At 39.3% G+C, this 20424-nt stretch overlaps 1 protein-coding gene across 3 annotated transcripts in view; it reads right to left on the bottom strand.

Moving 5' to 3' along the window:
- Positions 1 to 14182: 14182 nt before the first annotated feature.
- The window catches only part of asb3 (ankyrin repeat and SOCS box containing 3), an 85277-nt gene continuing 79035 nt past the window's right edge, over positions 14183 to 20424 (bottom strand). For all 3 annotated transcript variants that reach the window (XM_048535714.2, XM_048535715.2, XM_048535712.2), the window contains one exon: positions 14183 to 14412. The gene's annotated coding sequence lies outside the window, so the exon portion shown is untranslated. The remainder of the gene's footprint in view (positions 14413 to 20424) is intronic.

The raw sequence follows: 20424 nt of genomic DNA, 5'->3' as shown, positions 1-20424 counted from the left end.
AACTCTTACCAATGTTTACTGCCCTTTACCATTTCTTAGCACTATCCAAGCAGATTCCACATTTTGTTCTTCCAATCTGAGATTCTACTTTACTTTCATGTTGATTTCATCCTTTAATACCACCACTGCAACTCCTTCTTTGTCCTTTTTTCCAGACTTCTAACTGTCAAATATCGTTGAATACTTAGACCCCAGTCACTTCACAACTATACTCCATAATGGCCATTAGAACATGCCCATTCATCTCTTGTGCCTTTAAATATTCTTATATTTTCGTAAATGCTGCATGCAGTACTCTTAAATTTGTTACTCCACGACTCTAACTCTAAGAATTTTCTTTTTATCTTCTTCATTAATAGCTGGCACAAATTAACCATTTAGCCTGTCTGTCATTTTTTTATTCCTTGTAATAAATCTACACTGTCTTAGCCAAACATTTTTTATGCAGCTGCAGAAGCTTTTACAGCCCAGTTTTACATTTTTAGCTAGTGTACATGAATATTCTTTTCTCTTTTCTGTACCACTGTCTTGATCAAGGGCAGGTGATGGCCTAGTGGTATTCTTGTTAGACTATTAATCCAGAAAAACGGAAAATGTTCTGTGGACTTGAAGCTGAAACCCACCATGGCAGAGCTGGAATTAAGAATTTAGTAAAGACAATGAAGCCATTGTTGATTATTAGCAAAACACACATCTGGTGCATTTATGCCCCTTAGAGAAGGAAACCTCTGCCCTTCCCTAGTCTGCTCTACATGTGACTCCAGACCCTCAGCAATGTGATGGACTCTTAACTGCCCTCTGGGCAATTAGATTAGGCAATTAATGCTGATCTAGCAGTGACACCCACATCCTGTGAATGAATAAAAGAAATGTTCTCCTTTTACTGCATTTGAAAATCCTCCCAACCCTCAGATACTTTTTCTGGCAAATCCATAGGCCTTTTCTTTTAACATTATATGACATTTTGTTAGTCACAATAAACTGAGGTTTTGGTTGTTGTACCTTGAAGGAATCTATAGCTGGTGTAAACTATGTCAGATTTCTTTAAAGATTATCCATTGCCTATGTCCCATCATGCTTGTTAATGTATGTTCCCAATTTAGCTTAGCCAATTTGCACCTCATATTTTGATAATTTCCATTGTTCAAATTTCACACCCTGGCTTCATATTAAACAACTGAACTTTAAAACATAATGTAAAATTTTACCAATTACTGTCACACATCCCTGCAACAAGATTATTAATTCATCTGTTCTCTTGTCAGTTTCTCAACATACGTGAAGAGAAAACCCATCACTAACACATCCCAGAAATTCAACCTCCACTGCATTAGTGCTTATTAGGTTGTCTAATCTATATGCAGACTGAAGTTATCCATTATTTTTGTTTTACTTAAGCTATATGTTTTTCTAACCTCCTGATTGATCCCATGCCACTCCATGTGGATCTAAAATCAACTCTCACCAATATCTACTGCCCTTTACCGTTTCTTAGCCCTACCTAAGTAGATTTCACATTTTGTTCTTCCAATCTGAGACTCTGCTTTATTTTCATATTGATTTCATCCTTTATTACCAACAATGCAACTCTTTCTTTGCCCTTTTTTCCATCCTTCTAACTGTCAAATATCGTTGAATACTCAGTCCCTAGTCACCTCACAACTATACTCCATAATGGCCATTAGAAAACACCCATTCACCTCTTGTGCTTTTAAATAGTCTATCTTTTTGTGAATGCTGCTTGCATTCAGATACAGTAACCTTAAGTTTGTTACTCCACATTCAAAGCTAAATTGATGTTTCATCTGCTTTCTAATTTGCCATTTTCCTACTAGCTTTACTTCCTTCTAAGTTCAACTTCACCTCAAATTCCCATTCGACTGACAAACTTGTTTAAATGCTCTCCCAATGGCAGTAACAAATCTCCCTGCAAAGATGCGACCCCCAGTTCTGTTAAGGTGTAACCTTTCCAATTTGCATGGTTCCCATCTGCCCCAGAAGTAGTCCCACATAAATCTGATGTCCTTCCTCCTACGCCAGTTCTCCAGTCATGTATTCAATCCTTCTATTCCTCCGCTTAATAGAATATGACACTGTGTTTAAACCAGAGAGTATTACTCCTGAGGTCCTTTTTTTGAAAATGTCCTGATGTCAGTGTTGATCATGATCTCTGGCAGTTCACACTCCCACAAAAGGATGTCATGCAGCTTCTCCACGACAGCCTGGAATAATGTTTACTGCTACTGAAGTGCCTGTTGATCCCCTGACTAGGAATCCCCTATCATTATTCCTCTTCCACTATTCTTTCTCACCACCTCAATCACACAAGGAATGGGAAACAAAGGGAATCATTCCAATCTTCCTCACCTGGTGCTTCAAACAGTTTAAAGACACAGCAAAGTTGGATTCTATTTCAGGTGGGATCTGTCTCTATTTATTAACTTACACACAAACTGAAAAGGAGAATAAAACTAATGGAATTTAAGTGTTCTCACTTGCATTTTGGCATTTTGTTATTTTTGATGCTTTGTAGTTGATTTAATTGTCAGCAGGAATCTCAGTGAAAATAATCCCAGTGAGCTACATTGATGAAGTATTTGACTACTTTAATATCTGGATACAGTGATTTTCTGGAAACTGTATCTCTAACTTTGTGCACACTCTCCACCTGCCCTGGATTATGCAATATCTTCAAGCAGATACTAAAACCAAATTTAAAAAAGACTCTCAAATTCTTCCTACCCTTAGGACATTCAAGCTAACCTGGTAGTAAATAAAATCAATTATATGCAGCTACTCCATAACATTACCCTTTCCAAATTCAAATATCCTTCTCTTGCAAGAACTTGTCCATCTCCTTTGTCAAAGACTTCCGCTATGATTCCAGCTCATGTTACTGCTGGACAAATTACATTCCAAAACATAAGTTGGCTTGATTGGTTTTAAATTTGTTCAGTATTTAAATGTTGGGGTTTATCACTGAAAAAGCATTCACGCAAGGCTGCAGATTTTCTTTTACAGAAAAGAAAAAAAACAAACATAAATATAGAAGATATTTAGAATGATCCTAAATCACAGAAGAAAATAAATTTTAAATCTATTTCACAACCCTATCCATTACAGAGTATTGAGTCCAGAAAAATTACACCTTTATCTCAACTCCTCAAGTTTCTATTTAATTGGTTCCTTACAGTTTGCTATAACCAGTTGCTCTTGGAATTTTTTACTCATCGTTTTTTGGTCTATATATCTTTCTTCCTCATTAAGAGTGTATTTATAGAAGTCTTTGACATTTCTTTTCCTATTGTCTTCCAAATTGCTTTCCATTTTCATTCTCTTGACCTTTTTTTTAAATATAGAAGCTCCTTTGCCTTACATTTGTATAGCTCCACTGTTTGACCTACAGGTTAGGCTTTAAGAATTATTTCTAATATTGGTCCATTACCTCTGTTCTCTCACAGGGTATGTGTCTTCTCTGTCTTCCGTGAAGATGCATTATTAAACAGAACCTATATTTTACCTGTAATCTCCCCACTAGAAGCATTGTTCTTAAATGTCACCCACTGAAATACAATGGAATAATCAATTTACAATGCAACAGATAACATTATTCTGACATTAGCAAAGCAGATCAGAAGCAGACATCAGATTAGAACACTCATGGAAAGACAGAAGTCTTAGATATGAGAGAGCTTTATTCAGTAACATGTAATGTATAGGTGTATGAAGAATAGTGAAGACAGTGACAGAGCCTTACTCTAGCATAAGGGGCCAATAGTGTTTACAAGTGCATGTGTAGACACCCCCAGTCCAGAGATACCAAGGAGAAGTTTTCATATTCGTAGTAATATTAAGGTTTAGAATACCATTTATAATAAGTATCCAATTTCTTCAAAACCTCCCTTTCTGAAGTTGATTGTTTCCATTGTATTTATTTCCATCACAGGTTTAACTTACTTATACTGAGGTGACCCCCGTTTCCAATATGTTCTTTGACTGTGCCATTCTCCATCAACCCCTCAGTATTATTTAATGTCACACCAATAGCACACAAGGTTACATGAGTTCCTCAATAAGTTATTAGTGTATGCAACAATCCAATGTTATGCTTAGGAACACTGCAGTTGCACCTTGAGAAAGAGAAGTGTGTGCTGATTGTCAAGTAATGAACCATTAATATGGCAATAACCATGATCAGCATTGTGGGATTTGTGTGGGGCAATATAAACCACAACAGATATAAGAGTTATAAAAGATAACTCCTGATGGTAGATTGGCTGAGTATTAATTGTTGGCTTTCATTTATATAGAAGTTTTTAAAGTAGTCAAATAAGTGGCTTGAGATCGAATATGTTGATTTATCATTTTTCTATCATTCAAACTGTAAGGGATCAAGGAAGTATCCATTTATGGGGTATCTTTGATACAAACTACATCAGAATGGTGTAATGCATGATATGTTCTGTTTAATTGGTTGCCCAGAATTGTTAAGTACTGTTTGATATAAAGATATTTGAATTCTCTGGTAAGAAAACTTACACTTTGCATGTTTCTCTTGCTTTTTCTTCCCCTTGCCTCATGTATTCATGAACTTCTGCACAACTATAGCCAAGCAGTGCAACTGAATTTCCTCACGTAATTTCTCTAAAGAGAAAATAGGAGTGCAGGACAGTTTAGGCAGTGCTAAAACTTCTTTGCATTAATGCACTGACACTCCCACAGGCAAAACTATGCACTAAATATATCTCTATTCTGTACTTTTTCTCACGACATCTTTCCTCGGCTCTATGAAAATGTGCTTTCATCAACAATGTATTTTTCTTACAAAGCAATTCTGAAATTCATATTCATCCTAGATGAACTGGTCAGAGAGGATGGTAGTACGGTTTAAATTAACAACTCCTACAGTTATGTTAGTATGCAGGGTCTATTCACGAATAAGTACATAGATAGGAAAGATTTGGATGGATATAGGCCAGGATCTGACAGGTTGGATTAGTTTAGTTTGGGATTATGTTCGGCATGTACTGGTTGGACCAAAGGATCTGTTTATTTTCTATAAGACTCTATGTAGAGGACTTGAGATTCTTTTACCATGCTGTAATTTAAAGGGCCAACTTACACACAATCTGTATGGGAACCTCTGTGTTGGGGTTGTGCAGATTAGGGGCAGCATTGGTGCGGCTGTGTTGGACTCTAAGCGCTATCAATTGTAGAATTCCAGTTATGCAGGAGAATGGGAAACAACTTCATCGCATCTACTGAGCAATGTGAAAACATTGTTGAAGGCACCTTTATTATAGTTCTGGCAGAAGGCACTGTCACTAATAGTGGAGTGATTAGAATGAAGGATTCTAAAGAGGTTAGCATTAGATAAGCTGGAGTTCAATGAGGTCAGATAAGATGAAGTTTGTTGGGCTGGAGTTCAAAAGAGATATGGAAGAATTTGAAAAGGGTGAGAGTTGTTTAAATTGGAGCAAATTTAAGTTAGAGCTTGGAGTCAGTAAGGATACAGGCCAAGTTTTGAATGTTTAAGAGGGTAACATATGGTAGATCATCCAAAAGGCACTGGAGGAATCATGTTTAGATGGAACAAAGGCAAAGTGAATTTCAGCAGCAAAATGAGCTGAGACAGGTATTAGTCAACGGCAAACACGACACCAATATTGTGAACACTCTGGTCAAACTCTGACAGAAAACAGGGAGCAAGATGGAGTGGGTAGCCTGAAGATTGAAGGCAAGGGCTTTGTTCCTTCCAATATTTAATTGGAGGTAATTTCTGTGCATTAGGAATAGATTTCTGCCAAACACCCTGACAATTTAGAAACAGTGCAGGGATCGAGAGATGTAGCTGCATAGCTGTAAGGTAGCAATCATCACCTATGTCACCAAGGAGCACATAGATGAGAAGTATGTGGGGGGGGGAGGAGTCAAAGATTGATCCTTAGTAATGGCGCAGGAACAGGAAAGGAAGCCATTACAGATGACACTCAGACTATGATTGAATACACTAGATTGGAAACATGCGAGTGCTGCTGGCTTGACAATGGAAATGCTTTGAAGGATGGCTCTCAAAGCCAAACAATAGGATGAGAAAGCTACAGATAGTCTAATTTAGTCACAGTTAGTCTCTCCAAAATGCTGAAACTTTTCCAGGTTTTTAAGCTATTTCAGATTCACAACATCTGCAATATTTTGCTTTGAAACTATGGCCTGGATTTTCCAATGGCCAGTCACTATTCTCGTGTAGATGGGGACCCTGAAGTAATTGTCTGGGAAAACAAACATTCTTCTCAGCAATTTCCCTACCCTTGAAGCACTGCAAAAGTATCCATTTAAATCAGAATATTCAGAGAGTTCCAAAACAAGTAATTAAAAACAGTTACTCTGGAAACATTAGGCTATTAAATAATCTAACTCCTGAGTAATTATTCAACTGACCCAATACTTATCTCACACACACCCTACCCACACCTCCTCCTACTCACCTCCCAGACTTGTTATATTCCCCTGACCTTGACCTGACATTCCCCAGGATCTGAACTCATCTCAACCAATTCTACATTCAACACCTGTCTGCCTCACAAGACTTAACCCTTAGGCCCTACCAACTTGGGATCTTAGCGCCTGGCACCATAGCTCCTACCCAGCTGACACGTCACCATTTGGCACTCAACACTCCAAACACCGTAACATGGCACTTACCTTATGTACTTACCTCTTGGGCGTCAAAGTGGTTGTCTGCACCTTTAAAAGTCAGAGTAATTTTAGAGCACCTGACTGCTCTAAAGAGGAGCCAATGGTTTGCCTTTGGCTGACGGTTCTGCGCTGCCAAACTACTGTCAGAATAAAAGCACAGCTCTGCATTTCTGAGGGAGACCCATGCGGAACTTCCTCCCGACAATGAGGGGCTCCTTTCTTTCAACAATATATAAAAGAGGGGAGAAAAGACCACCACTCCTCAGGAAATCTGGCCCATTATTTCAGGTAGGCCTCCAGAATTTTCAATTCTCTGAGTGCCTATGTGTATCAGATTGTAATCAACATCGACATACATGATTCTGATTCTGAGGCTTAGAAAAAAAATCCTGCTCTGTAAACTGGATAAATGAAACTTTTTCAGCCTCCAGGAGTTGATTCTTGTTCTGCTGCAGAAGACTCTATGTTAATTGGTGAAAAACTGGTTAATGATTAAGGTACAATCTATACCTAAGGGTCAAAATATACTGCGGACGTGGTGAGCATGACAGAATGGAAGACACTGACTGAGAGGCCGAGCTGCAGTGGAGTGAAGTTGCAAATCACAGTATGATGCAAGTGCAGAGAAGAGTTGCAATGTAGGAATGGTGAGTATTTCTAGTCTTTAAAGTAAAAGTAGGCTATTTAGTTCGTGTTTACATCTTGAGACTAGTTTTAACAAGGTATTTTTTTAAAAACAAGAGATTTTAAATATAACATGGACACTGCTGTGTTGCCTGTCCTTTGCTGAAGACATCTCTAGGCTAGAGAGAGGGAAAGAATCTAGTTGTCATCACCTGCATTGGTCCCAATGACATTGATAGAAGTCAAGAGCCTGACTGGTGCATATATATCTCTCCAACCACGTTAGCCACAAGCTGCCCTGAACATTCCACAACATAGCTAGTGGAGTCCCTGGAGAGGCATGGACTCCCTGACTGGATGCCTGACCATGGCCAATTTCCTGGGAGACTAGTCTTGGTTTACTATGCTGGGACCCATGATTGACAGATGCTTCCATGGACTTTCGTGATGGCTACACCCCTAAGACTTTGAAACATGACCGTTTGTTTGTTTACATCAAGTGAGTGTCTGGCACACGGAGCAGGTGTAAGATTGGCATAGCACACTGTCGTACTCAAGATTTGCATCCTGTAGACTAGGGATAGCTTAGTAGCAAGGCAAGCTGCCTGTTTCTGTGGCTGCACTAATTGGCACAGCAAGGATGCCATGGGTATGTAGATACACATTAAGTGAACAAGCATCACAAGAACAAGCGAGCATCCCTGAGATGTGGTCTAATCCAGTCTGAAAGCTGGGTGCCTTTCCTTATGTGCATAGCTTTTCAATGTTACTTGCTGATATACCTTCCAACGGAAGTCTGTTCTTCTACAGCCCATGACCAGTGAATAGTGTAAACGACAGGACAGTTGTGATGAGTTGGCAGATGGCGATGCCAACGCCCTTAGAGAATGGATGTTTGAAGCTGGTGCCTGTGAATCATAACCTGATATGTTACTGCCCAGTGTACAGCATGGAGGTGGTTATGAGTAAACAATAAGTTGTATCTGCCAGATAAACACACTGATTACCTTGTCGAGTTTTCCCAATGACTAGTTTGGGGATTTTGATGACATGGCAGTCTGAATATTCGTAAGGTGAGTTGTGACATTAATCAAAGTCAACAGGCACCTCACTACTGCCCAGCAAGAATCTTGACACACTCCTTAGGAAACAATGGAATGCAGTGATTCCATGTCATGACAGACTAGTCAGTTTATGGCCCAATTCTGCAACACATCTTGATATAGCCCACGTCACAGACCCCTTTAACATTGCACCCAGAATGCTGGGAAAATGGGTGCATTTTCACAGTGACAATCCATAACTAGAGGAGTGCCACTGGGATTGATGTTGGGCCCACAATACTTTATAGTGAATACTGGATGAGGAAATTGAATGCACTATCACCAAGTTTGCTGATGAAACAAAAATAGGGAGGAAGATGAGCATGAATATGACACAAAGACTATGAAGAGACAGTTTAAGCAAGTGGGCAAATGGAACAATGTGAAGTTGCGCACTTTGACAGGAATATTATTTAAATTGAGAAAGACTACAGAAAGTTGTTGCACAGAGATTTGGGGCCCACATGCAAGAAACCCAAAAATTACATTGTAAGGTTTGAAGGTAATAGGGAAGACAAACGAAATATTAACCCTTGTTTCAAAGGAGATGGAATATAAAGTATTTAAGCTATGCAAGGCATGCATTAGACTGAACTTAGAAACTGTTACAGTACCATTATACAAGGAAAGAAGTATTGTTATTGAAGGCAGTTCAGAGAAGGCTCACAAGTTTGATCCCAGGTATGAAAGATTTTCTTTTCAGCAGAGGTTGAATACATTTAGCCAATACTTATGGGAGCTACAGGAATGAGAGGTAAATTATTGAAATATAAGATTCTTAGAATACTTGGCAGGTAGATACTGAGAGGTTTGTTGCTTTTTTTTTGGGAAAGTCCAGGCTCAAAGGATCTCACTTCAACATAAATAAGAAACATCTTAAGACAGAAATTAGGAGGAATTTCTTCTCTGAGGATAGTAAATCTGGGAAATTCTTTACCACAGAGGCTGAATTATTAAGTATATTCAAGGCAGAAATAAACAGAATTCTAATCAGTAAGGGAATTGAGAGTTATGGAGAAAAGTGGAGTTGAGGATTATCAGATCAGCCATAATCTTATTGAATGGTAGAGAAGACACAATAGGCTGAATGGCCTACTTCAGCTCCCAAGTCTTGTGGTCTTCTGATTAAACTGTTCTTTGATATTCTCCCCTCCACAAAATGTCTCAGTCTCAAAACTAACAATGCTATTTCTTAAATAAACACAAACTGTATGAAATATAGAATTGCAAGCCAAACACTCTGCCATTGCCCTTGATGTATGAAATCATAAAAGATACAATTTGCTTTCTAATTATGTAGATAATTGTAATCAGGCCTAATTGGTGGGAAGGAGACAGAATTGAATCAATTGTCCATTTTCCACGCTACTGGATTTTTACCTTCCACTAACCACAAGCTATAAAAATTAACTAGACGAACCTTCACAGGAGATTAAGCTTGCAGGGTATTTTAGGCTCGCTTCAGTTAATGTTTTCGGAGAATTTAATAATCATATAAGAAATGTGTTTTTAAATTACTTTACATTAAAAAGCAAAATGATTTGAGATACCGACACTAATATTTTTCTTTATATATTGTTGCAATACCTCAAATTTTCAAGGTTAAATAATGATCAACTCCAATCTCCCAACCTGCCTCAATCCCCTACAGTTTGCCTACCAACACAACATTTCCCTAACCTTGCAGTTATCCTTGGAACATCTGGACAACAAAGACACCTATGTCGGGCTCCTGCTCATTGACTACAGCTCCACCTTCAACACCATTATCCCCTCCAGACTGATCTCAAAGCTGCGTGACCTGGGTCTCAGCTCTGCCCGTTGCAACTGGATCCTCAGCTTTCAGACCCACCAGCCTTAATCAGTGAGGATAGGTAACTGCACCTTCTCCACAATAACACCCACACTACACGCTCCACATCTCCCGCTCCCCAAGGATGCATTCTCAGCCCCCTACTGTACTCCCTGTACACCCGCAACTGTGTTGTCAAATTCCAAATGAACGCCATCTACAAGTTTGCTGACAACACAACTGTAGTGGGACAGATAGCCAACAATGACAAGTCAAAATACGGATGGGAGATAGAGGGCTTGATCAGATGGTGCAATGAAAATAATCTCTCTCTCTCAATGTCAGGAAAACTTAAGAACTGATCTTCAACTTCAGAAAGAAAGGAGAACATGCCCCCATTTAAATCAATGGAACTGAGGCTGAGAGAGTGAAGAGCATCAAGTTCCTCAGAGTAACAATAACTGACCACCTGTTCTGGACTACCCATGTGAATTAAGTCAAGAAGGCACAACAACACCTCTTCTTCCACTGGCAGTTCAGGAAATTTGATACGTCCGTAAGGTCCATCACTAATTTCTACAGATGCTCCACTGAAAGCATACTGTCTGGGTGCATAACAGCCTGGTACGGCAACTGCTCTGCCCAGGACCGTATGAAACTACAGAAGGTTGTGTGCACAGCCCAGACCATCACGGAAGCCAACCTTCCATTCATGGACTCTATTTACATGGCTCACTGCTGCAGAAAAGCAGCCAATGTCATCAAAGACCCATTGCACCCTGATATGGACTTCCTACAACCTCTTCCGTCGGGCAAGAGATACAGAAGCCTGAAGATGCATGTAAATAGGTTCAGGAACAGCTTCTTTCTGGCTGTAACCAGACTGTTGAATGGACTCTAGCCTCAAATAATGTAACCTGAAATGTAACCTGTATGCCTCCAAATCTTTTGGATCTGTACATCCTTCGCTTGCCGTGATCTGCCTATACTGGTCATAAACAAAGCTTTTCACTGAATTTTGGTATGCACAATAAAATCAAATAATGACTGATTATTTAATAATCTTTTAATTATAAAAATTAATTAGGTGTCAACTGAACAAAATAGGGGACTTTACACTTTCAGCAGGAAGCTTTATCTACAACAAGTACTTATTAAAAATTTGGGCATGTACTCTGGCTTCATTTCATTTTTACTCATTGATACATTACATGATGATATCAGGAAATCGAGCAAAACCTGTTCCCAAATTTAAGCAATCTGTTGCAAGCAGAATAAATATTCAATGCCCCACTTTGAATTACCATCTCCCCACAAATATTTTCACAAATGTAAAATTTACCATACCGTTAATCACAAAATATAAAGTGTACAATTGTTAAATTGTGGGCAAATTTATCTCAAACCCTATGACATCTGCAATCACCAGTTCTATAAAGTGCCAAGCATCCAAAGATAACATATTGAATCCTGGATGGGGATTCACCAGAATTAATGCAAGTAACATAAAAGTAATGAAGAAATTAATGGCAGTAAAGAGTGATAAATACCAAGGACTTGGTGATTTCCATTCCAGAACATTAACAAAATATGAGATGACTTGAGCTAACAGATGATCTAACAATCTTACAATAATCTTACAAATTTTCTTAATTTAGGAACCATTCCCTCAGCTTGGAAAACCACACATCACCATACTGTGTCAGGTGGTGAGGGGGGAAAACCACAGAATTATAGATGAGTCAGCCTAAAAAGGTGAAGCTTCTGATAATGACAGTTACTGAAATGTGGAAGAAATTAATTGAGTGGCAGGAGACAGAGTTGGAATAATAAACAAATATTCTAATCAGCAGGATGTGACCAACAATGCCCCATATAGTCATGTGGGGGTCAAATGTTTTCAGTATATTGATTAATGGGTAACATGATGGAATAAAGAGCCGTAAATCAAGGTTTTTCAAGTCAAAACTGTTCCAGACAAGCTACAACTGCATTGAGCTAACAGTATGGGAAATTGTCTACCAAAAGCAGGATGAATTCAATCTGGTCAATTGCCACTCACTCAATCATCAGAGTAATGGGAGTTTGCGTTGGAGCTATGAAGCAACACTTACATCGCACTTTTCTGCTCACTAACGATCAACTCAGTTCCAGGTCTCATTATATTACATTTCACTGGGCCAAACATGAACAAAAGAGCTGAATTCTAGAAGCTGAGAAAGTGACAGTCAATAACAGCCTTGGCATCAAGGACAGCGTTAGGCATCGAAGAGTCCTAGTAATATTGAAATCAGTGGGAATGTAGCTATAAGCTCTCCACTAGCTAGAGTCATGACAAGTACAAAAGAAGATGGTTTGAATGGAAGTCCCAGAACATCACTACAAGAGGTTCTCAAGAAATAGTGTCTTAAGGATTAACTTTCTTTGTGCTAATGCTTCAATCACTTTCCTTTCATTAGAAGGTATGCTCGCTGATAATTGTACAATGTTCAACAGCATGCACTGCTCCTCAAATACTGAGGCAGTTTGCAGGAACACCTCAGAAGTATTCACCAAGTTATTGTCTAAAAGCTTGTGTCTTCAAATAAACCTGTTGAACTATAACCTTGTGTCATGTGATTTCTGATCTGGTCCACCCCAGTCCAACACCAGCACCTCCACATCAAAAGTGAGTTTATAAGCTCATAAGCACCTTATAAACTGAGTTTATCAGTACCACTAACATTTGTACCACACAAGTACTAGGCAATGACCATCTGTAACACATAGGGAGCTAATCATTATAGGCATTACAGTCCCTAAGACCCATTATTAACATCACGGCCTTATTGTTGACTAGAAACACGAATGAGAACAGCCATATAAATACTGTGGTTACAAGAATATGTCAGACGCAAGAATCCCCAAAGCTTGTCCACCATTTACAGGGCACAAGTCAGGAATGCAATGGAATACCTTCCACTTGCCTCGAAGAGTACTGTTCCAACAACACTCAAGAAGTTGAATGTCACCCAGAACAAAACAGTTTCTTTCATTGACATCCAAGACCTTAAATATTCAGTATCGTTTAAACCACCAGACAGTGGCAGCTATGTGCCCCATCAACAAAATGCACTGCAGCAAATTGTTTCTGGACAGCACCTTCCAAGGCCATGACCTCCACTACCTGGAAAAACAAGGGCAATAGGCAAATGGGAACACCTGATGTCGGACATTCACAATCAATGAAAAGCACCTACAAACTGGACTTGAAAATAGTCTGTACAAATGTTTTCAGAATGCTACCATGCACAAGGTCCACTAATAAATTAGATATTTTTGGCATGATTTTCCATAATAGATGGTTGACCATTCTCTTCTCATCTATCTACACAAGTTATCAAGAACAGAGGTCACCTTCTCGAAGTGATTACAGCTCATCACAGAAAACCGGGATACACTTCAAATAAACAACAGGCCTCAGATCTTGAAATAGTTATGAAACCAAAAGGGAAACTCAGAAACAAAGTTTCACTTGACCGCAAATGCTGCCCAAACAGAAGGAGCAGATAACCATAGTTCCTAAGATCCAGTGCATTTTAGGACATGGCAAAAACAATAGTGCCCAAACGCTGAATCTCATAGTTAAGTCACTTATCTTGCAATTGTCAAGCTTTTTACATACAAATATATTGTACACTCTCCATATTTATTAACTAGTTATTAGTTTTTTAAGAAACTATAAAGGATCATTTTGTTAATGTGCAGCAGTGGCTGTTGTATTCCCCACTGTCAGTCACATTCTATTGACAGAAAGCATGTAATTCCTAAATTTACTAAGGGGTTAAAAAATCCAAACAGATCATCTATTTATTAAAATGTTTCCTTACAGTTATAATTGAATAAATCAGCGGCAAAATATAGTAAATTTAGCACATTACAGAATGGTACTGTATTTATGACCAGGAGGAAAGTGAAGTCAGAGAAAGGTATCTCCAGTAGGTAACTGGTTTTATTTCTTCGTGTCATCACAATCTGTGTCTGAACACACTCTGCTTGGAAGTCTGTCACCAACACTACTTTCTTTGTTCATTCATATGTTATCTCTAATCATTCCATCCTGGTCATCCACATCGTCTTGTTTTTCACGTCTTCAATGGCAATGGTGAAAAGACACTCCCGCTGCTGACGATTCATCGTTTCTTTTTCTTCTTTCTACAGTGGTATTTAAAAGAAAACGTATCAGAGCAATTCTAATAAAGAATCACCAGTCTCGAAACATTAACTCTGCTTTCTCCCCACATATGTTGCCAGACCTGCTGAGTTTTGCAAAGCAATTTCTAATTTTGTTTCACATCAAAGCAGTAATTAGCAAAAAAAGCCCAGAGAGAAAGGATCCATACTGCATTAAAAAGTCACAAACAATATTTCTTCCTCCTTCTAGATGATAGTACTTTTATTGTTTTAAGTGAAGATAAAATAAAATTCAGCTGCAATAAGCGTGGTGCTTTATCTCAAGCGTAGTGACTAATGACAAGAATGTCAATAGCACAAAAGAATCCATAAGGTTCCTGTACAAAAAATACACACAGCTTCAAGATAGAAAAGTAGACTGCATTCAACTACATTAGAAATGAATATCTGACAAATGCATGTAAAAGCCACAAAATAAAAATCCTTTTGACAGCTCAGCAGGTGAGAGTCTATCTGTTCCCACAACCCATCCCCCATTTTACCCCTAAAATTTATCATCTGACAATGATAATGCACGGTTTTGGAGAGACTATAATGCTACCACTGCACTCATATTGGTTTGATGAGTCTTTGCTGCCCTCCATAGACGATTACCCATTTGTTTCATATTTTCACCTTAAAGTAACACTGCAACCACAAGAAACAAGCAATGATTAATGGTCTACTTTGCTGAACACATTGTTTGCAACTTCCCAAGATTTGCAATCAAAATTTCAATGGTAATATAACTGGAACATGTAATTGAAAATATTAACCATTTGCAAGAAATTATTTCACTTGGTAGGTAAAAGTTCATTTTATTCATTAGGTACATGTGGTCACAGTGGGACTATTTAATACTTAGTGTACAAACTTCTGACAGCTTTTTGAGATATTTTCTTTCAGATTTATACAGCTAGTGTACAAAAATAATTGAATTATGCCCATTGAATCACAGGAATCAGTGTTGGGTCCCTTGTTGTTTGTCGTATAAATAAATGTACTACAAACAAATACATAAACAATTCAGACTCGAATGTAGGAGGGTTGATCAGTAAGTTTGCAGGTGATACAAACATTGGTGGGGTGTAAATAGTGAGGAGATTAGCCTTAAAATTGCAGGAGGTTGTAGACTGTCAAATGGGCTGATGGTGGCAAATGGAATTCAATGACAAAAAATATTCAATAACAATAACGGCAGTGGTGCACTTGGGCAGGACAAACAAGGCAAGGGTATAAATGATGAATGCAGGATCCAGGAATGCATCAAGGATCACAGGGATCTTGGTGTACATGTCCACCAGTCCCTTAAAGTAACAGAACAGGCAGATAAACTGGTTAAGAAAATATATTTAATAGCTGAGGCAGAGAGCTTAACAGCAGCGTGGTTACACTGGAACTTTATAAAATATTGGTTTGGTCACAGCTAGAGTATTGCTTGTAGTTCTGGAATCCACAATATAGGGTGAATGTGATTGTATTGAAGAAGGTGAAGAGGAGATTTTCCAGGATGTTGCTCGGGGAGGAGAGATTTAGATACAAAGAGAGATGGATAGGCTGGGATTGTTCTCTTTAGAATAGTGGAAACTGAGGGAGTACATGATTGAGATGTATAACATTATGAGAGATATAAATAGAGCAGATAGGGAGGAACATTCCCCATGGTGAAGGGACTAAAATTCAAGGGGCGTAGATTTTAGGTAAGGGGACTGGAGGTTTCTTTCCCCCCACTCAGCGGGTGGTGGAAATCTAGAACTCACTGGCAATACAGGTAAGACAGGCAGAAACCCTCATAAGAGTTAAGTTGTATTTAGATGTGCACTTGTAATGCCAAGGCACATGAGGCTATGGGCCAAGTATTGGAAAATTGGAATAGAACAGTTTCGGACCAGCATTGACATGATTCTGACTACTGACTGGCATAGATCAGTTTGTATCAGCCAATCAAGTATAAAACATAATTAAATCCTGAAATAAAGAACTTATTTATTTCACAAATGTACTTAACGTCCTGACAAGGAAAAAAACACCAATTTCAATGTTCCTTTAAGCAACTAGTACCTTCTGTACTTAGACTATCCTCAAATATTTCCTTAGGTATCATGCATAAAACAAATCTCATAAAACAAAAAAAAGTCACAAAAATGAAAAATGACAGCTAGATTGTATTGTGTCTTTGATCTCTGGTCTTCAAGAATAGACCAGTCTGTTCACAGACAGACAGAATGAAATTCTCCTCTGCCTGGTGGCTTAAAGATCCAATAGTCTGAGATGTTTCAATCCAATTCCCAGTAAGCATCAAGCTACAGCACAAAATGCTTTTACCCTGGAATTAATTTATAACAGTACTAAGAAAAGGACATGATATTGGAAATGGAGTAGTAGGGAATGTTCTTTTAAGGTTTGTGTTGACGTATGTCATTAAGGCAGAGTAGAGAGCCTGACTCTACATTTTGTCATGTTAGCTGTAATTCAGTTAGTAAAAATCCCGGCACTGAGTCTTGTGGGCTAAAATCCCATGCCTGGATTGTAAGGAGGAAGTGTTGCACTGTTGGAGGTGGCACCATGATAAGAGATACATGTAGACAAGAAAGAGCAGGTGTCAAAAATAAACCCTTTGAGGGACTCCAAAAACAATGGTGCAGATAAACACAATTGAGATTGATGTTCTGGGTGTGATTTGATAAACAGAAGTGAAAACAAAGGCAGTTCTACTGAGATAACAAAGTGTAGAGCTGGATGAACACAGCAGGCCAAGCAGCATGGTCTCGCAGTGGGGTTAGAATTGTTTCAGAGATAGTAGGAACTGCAGATACTGGACAATCTGAGATAACAAGGTGTACAGTTGGATGCACACAAGCCTGCTGTGTTCATCCAGCTCTACACCTTGTTATCTCAGATTCTCCAGCATCTGCAGTTCCTACTATCTCTGAAGCAGTTCTACTGAGTTGCACAGGGCAGGAGGCCTTAGGGAGTGTCCTGAACAACTACAGCAAACTATCTGTACTTTTGCATTCCATTTCCCTTGCAATAAAAAATAGTCCATGTCATCCTAAATTCTTGCTGTACCAGCATATTAACTTTTTTATCATTCATATACCAGGTCACCCAAATTCCTCAGTTCCTTCAGAATTCTACAACCGCACCCCATTTAAATAATATTCTGCTACCTATTCTTCCTGTCAAACTGGACATATTCACATTTTCCATCTTTCCGCCTTACTCCATCTGCCATTTTTTTTGCCCACTCACTGATCCTACCTGTGTTCTTTTGTAGACTAAATGTTCTCTTTCTAACTGACTTGCATACCCACCTTTGTGCCATCAGCACATTTAGAAACGAAACATTTTATTCCTTGATCTGAATCATAAATACAAATTTTAAATAGCTGATTCCCAAGACAATCCACTTCTTACATCTTATCACCCCAAAAATGACTCATTTATTATCGATAAAACGTGGAGCTGGAGGAATACAACAGGTCAGACAGCATTGGAGGAGCAGGAAAGTCAGGTTCTGATGAAGGGTCCAGACCTGAAACATCGACTTTCCTGCTCCTCAGATGCTGTCTGACCTGCAACACATCTCCAACTACACATCTTAACAACTCTGACTTCCACCATCTGCAGTCCTTTCTATTTCCATGACTCATTTACAGCTACTTGGCTTCTTGTTAAGTAAACAATCCTCTATCCATGCTACATACTACACCATGAGCTCTTATTTGGTATATGTAGTAACATGTCAACTAGTGCTAGCAGTGAGGGTAAGAACAGGAGGATTGTGCTAGTGAGGGTAAAAACAGGGGGATATGGCAAATGAATGCGTGGCTGAAGAATTGGTGCAGGGGGCAGGGAGTCAGATTCCTAGATCATTGGGATCTTTTCTGGGGCAGATCCATTCAAGAGGGACCAATGTCCTCGTGGGTAGATTTGCTCGTGACACAAGAGAGGGTTTAAACTAGATTGGCTAGGGGTTGGGATCTTCAACAGCAGGAAGGCAAGTGTGAGGCTAGAAGAAGATACAGTAATCAGAAATGGCAAGTTGAAGAGGCAGGTCAGGATGAAACCGGACATGGAGTGAGGATTGCCTGCTGGACTAAACTGCATCTATTTCAATGCAAGAGGGCTGACAGGTAAGACCAATTAATTCAGGGTGTGGATACGTATGTGGAACTGTGATATTATAGCCATTCCAGAAACATGGCTAAGGGAGGGACAGGATTGGTAGATTAATGTGTCAGGGTACAGGTGCTTTAGGTGGGACCGAGTTGGAGTAAAGATGAGAGGGGCAGTTACATTTTTGAATAAGGGGAGTATTGCAGCAGTATCAGACATTAAACAACTGAGGGATCATCCAGTGAAGCTTTATGGGTGGAGCTAAGAAATAAAACATTATTGGGTTGTACTATAGGCTCCCAAATAGATAATGGGAATTAGAAAAACAAACATGCAGGGAGAGTGCCGAGACTTTCAGGAGTTAGAAGGTTGTCACAGTGGGGGATTTTAATTTTCATAACAGACTGGTACTGTCATAGTGCTAAGGGCTTAGATGGCGTGGAATTTGTTAAGTGTGTTCAGGAAAGTTTCCTCAAGCAGTATATAGAGGGTCCTACTCAGGAAGGGGCAAAACTTGGCCTATTTTTGGAAAATAGTTCAGGAGAGGTGACTTAGGTGACTGTGGGGGAGAAGTTTGGGACTAGTGACGATAGTCCTATCAATTTTAAAATCGCTATGGAGAAGGAAGGCAAAAAACTGGTCCACAAATTCAAGTTCTAAACTGAGGCAAGGCAAATTTTGATGGAATCAGAGAGGAGCTTGCAGAGGTTGATTGGCGTAGTTTGTTTGCAGGCAACAGGACCTCCGGCAAGTGGGAAGCCTTAGTCTATATTTTCCTGTGAGGGTAAAGAGCAAGGTTGGCAGCAGTAGAGAGCCCTGGAATGACAGGGGATATTGAGCCTTTGACCAGAAAAAAGGAGGCATAGCTCAGGTACAGGCAGCTGGAATCAAGGGAATCCTTGGAAGTATATAGGGTGCATAGGAGTTTACTGAAGAAGGAAATCAGGAGGACAAAAAGGGGCCACTAGATAGCTTTGGCTGAGAAGATTAGGGTGAATCCAAAGAGATTCTTTAAGTATATTATAGGAAAAAGAATAACTAGAGAGAGAAGACCTATCTAGAACCAAAGTGGACATGTATGCGTGGAACTGCAGGAGATGGGTAAGATCCTCAACAAATATTTCTCCTCTGTGTTTACCATGGAGGAGGACATGAAGACTCGGAAATGTGGGGAAGCTAGTGGTGCTATCCTTGGGATAGTGCAAATCACAGTAGAGGATGTGTTGGTAGTATTAGAATGTATGAAGGTGGATAAATCTCCTAGACCTGACCAGATATATCTAAGAACCTCGCAAGAGACAAGAGGCTAGAAAAGAAATTGCAGGGGCTCAGGTTGATATATGTGCATCACCATTAGCCAAGGGCGAGGTCCTAGAAGAGTGGAGGGTAGCGAATGTTATGCTCTTATCCAATAAGAATAATTATTATTCATTAATATAACAATAATTATCTGCAAAGAAAAGCTCTGAACTTTAGATCAGTAAGCCTAATATCTGTTGTAGCTAAGATACTGGAGAAGATTCTGAGGGATAACAAAACATGCATTTGGAAAAAGAGGGTTTGATTAGGAGTGGCTAGCATGGTTTCATGCATGGGAGATCATGCCTCACAAATCCGTTAGAGAGTAGGGCAGTAGAGGTAGTCTGCATGGATTTCAGTAAGGCCTTCGATAAGATTTCACATGGTAGGCTATTTTGGAAGATTAGATCACATGGAATCCAGGGACAGCTGGCAAATGGGATACATAAATGGCTTGACGGTAGGAAACAGAGTAACGGTGGAAGAATGCTCATCACACTGGAGGCCTGTGACTAGTGGTGTGCCTCAGGGGTCAGTGATGGGCCCATTGCTGTTTGTTATCTATATCAATGATTT

The sequence above is a fragment of the Stegostoma tigrinum genome, chromosome 9 (genome assembly GCF_030684315.1).
Source record: "Stegostoma tigrinum isolate sSteTig4 chromosome 9, sSteTig4.hap1, whole genome shotgun sequence".
Classification (NCBI taxonomy): domain Eukaryota; kingdom Metazoa; phylum Chordata; class Chondrichthyes; order Orectolobiformes; family Stegostomatidae; genus Stegostoma; species Stegostoma tigrinum.
Note: the sequence above shows the minus strand (reverse complement) of the source record. Positions and strands in the feature narration are given on the sequence as shown.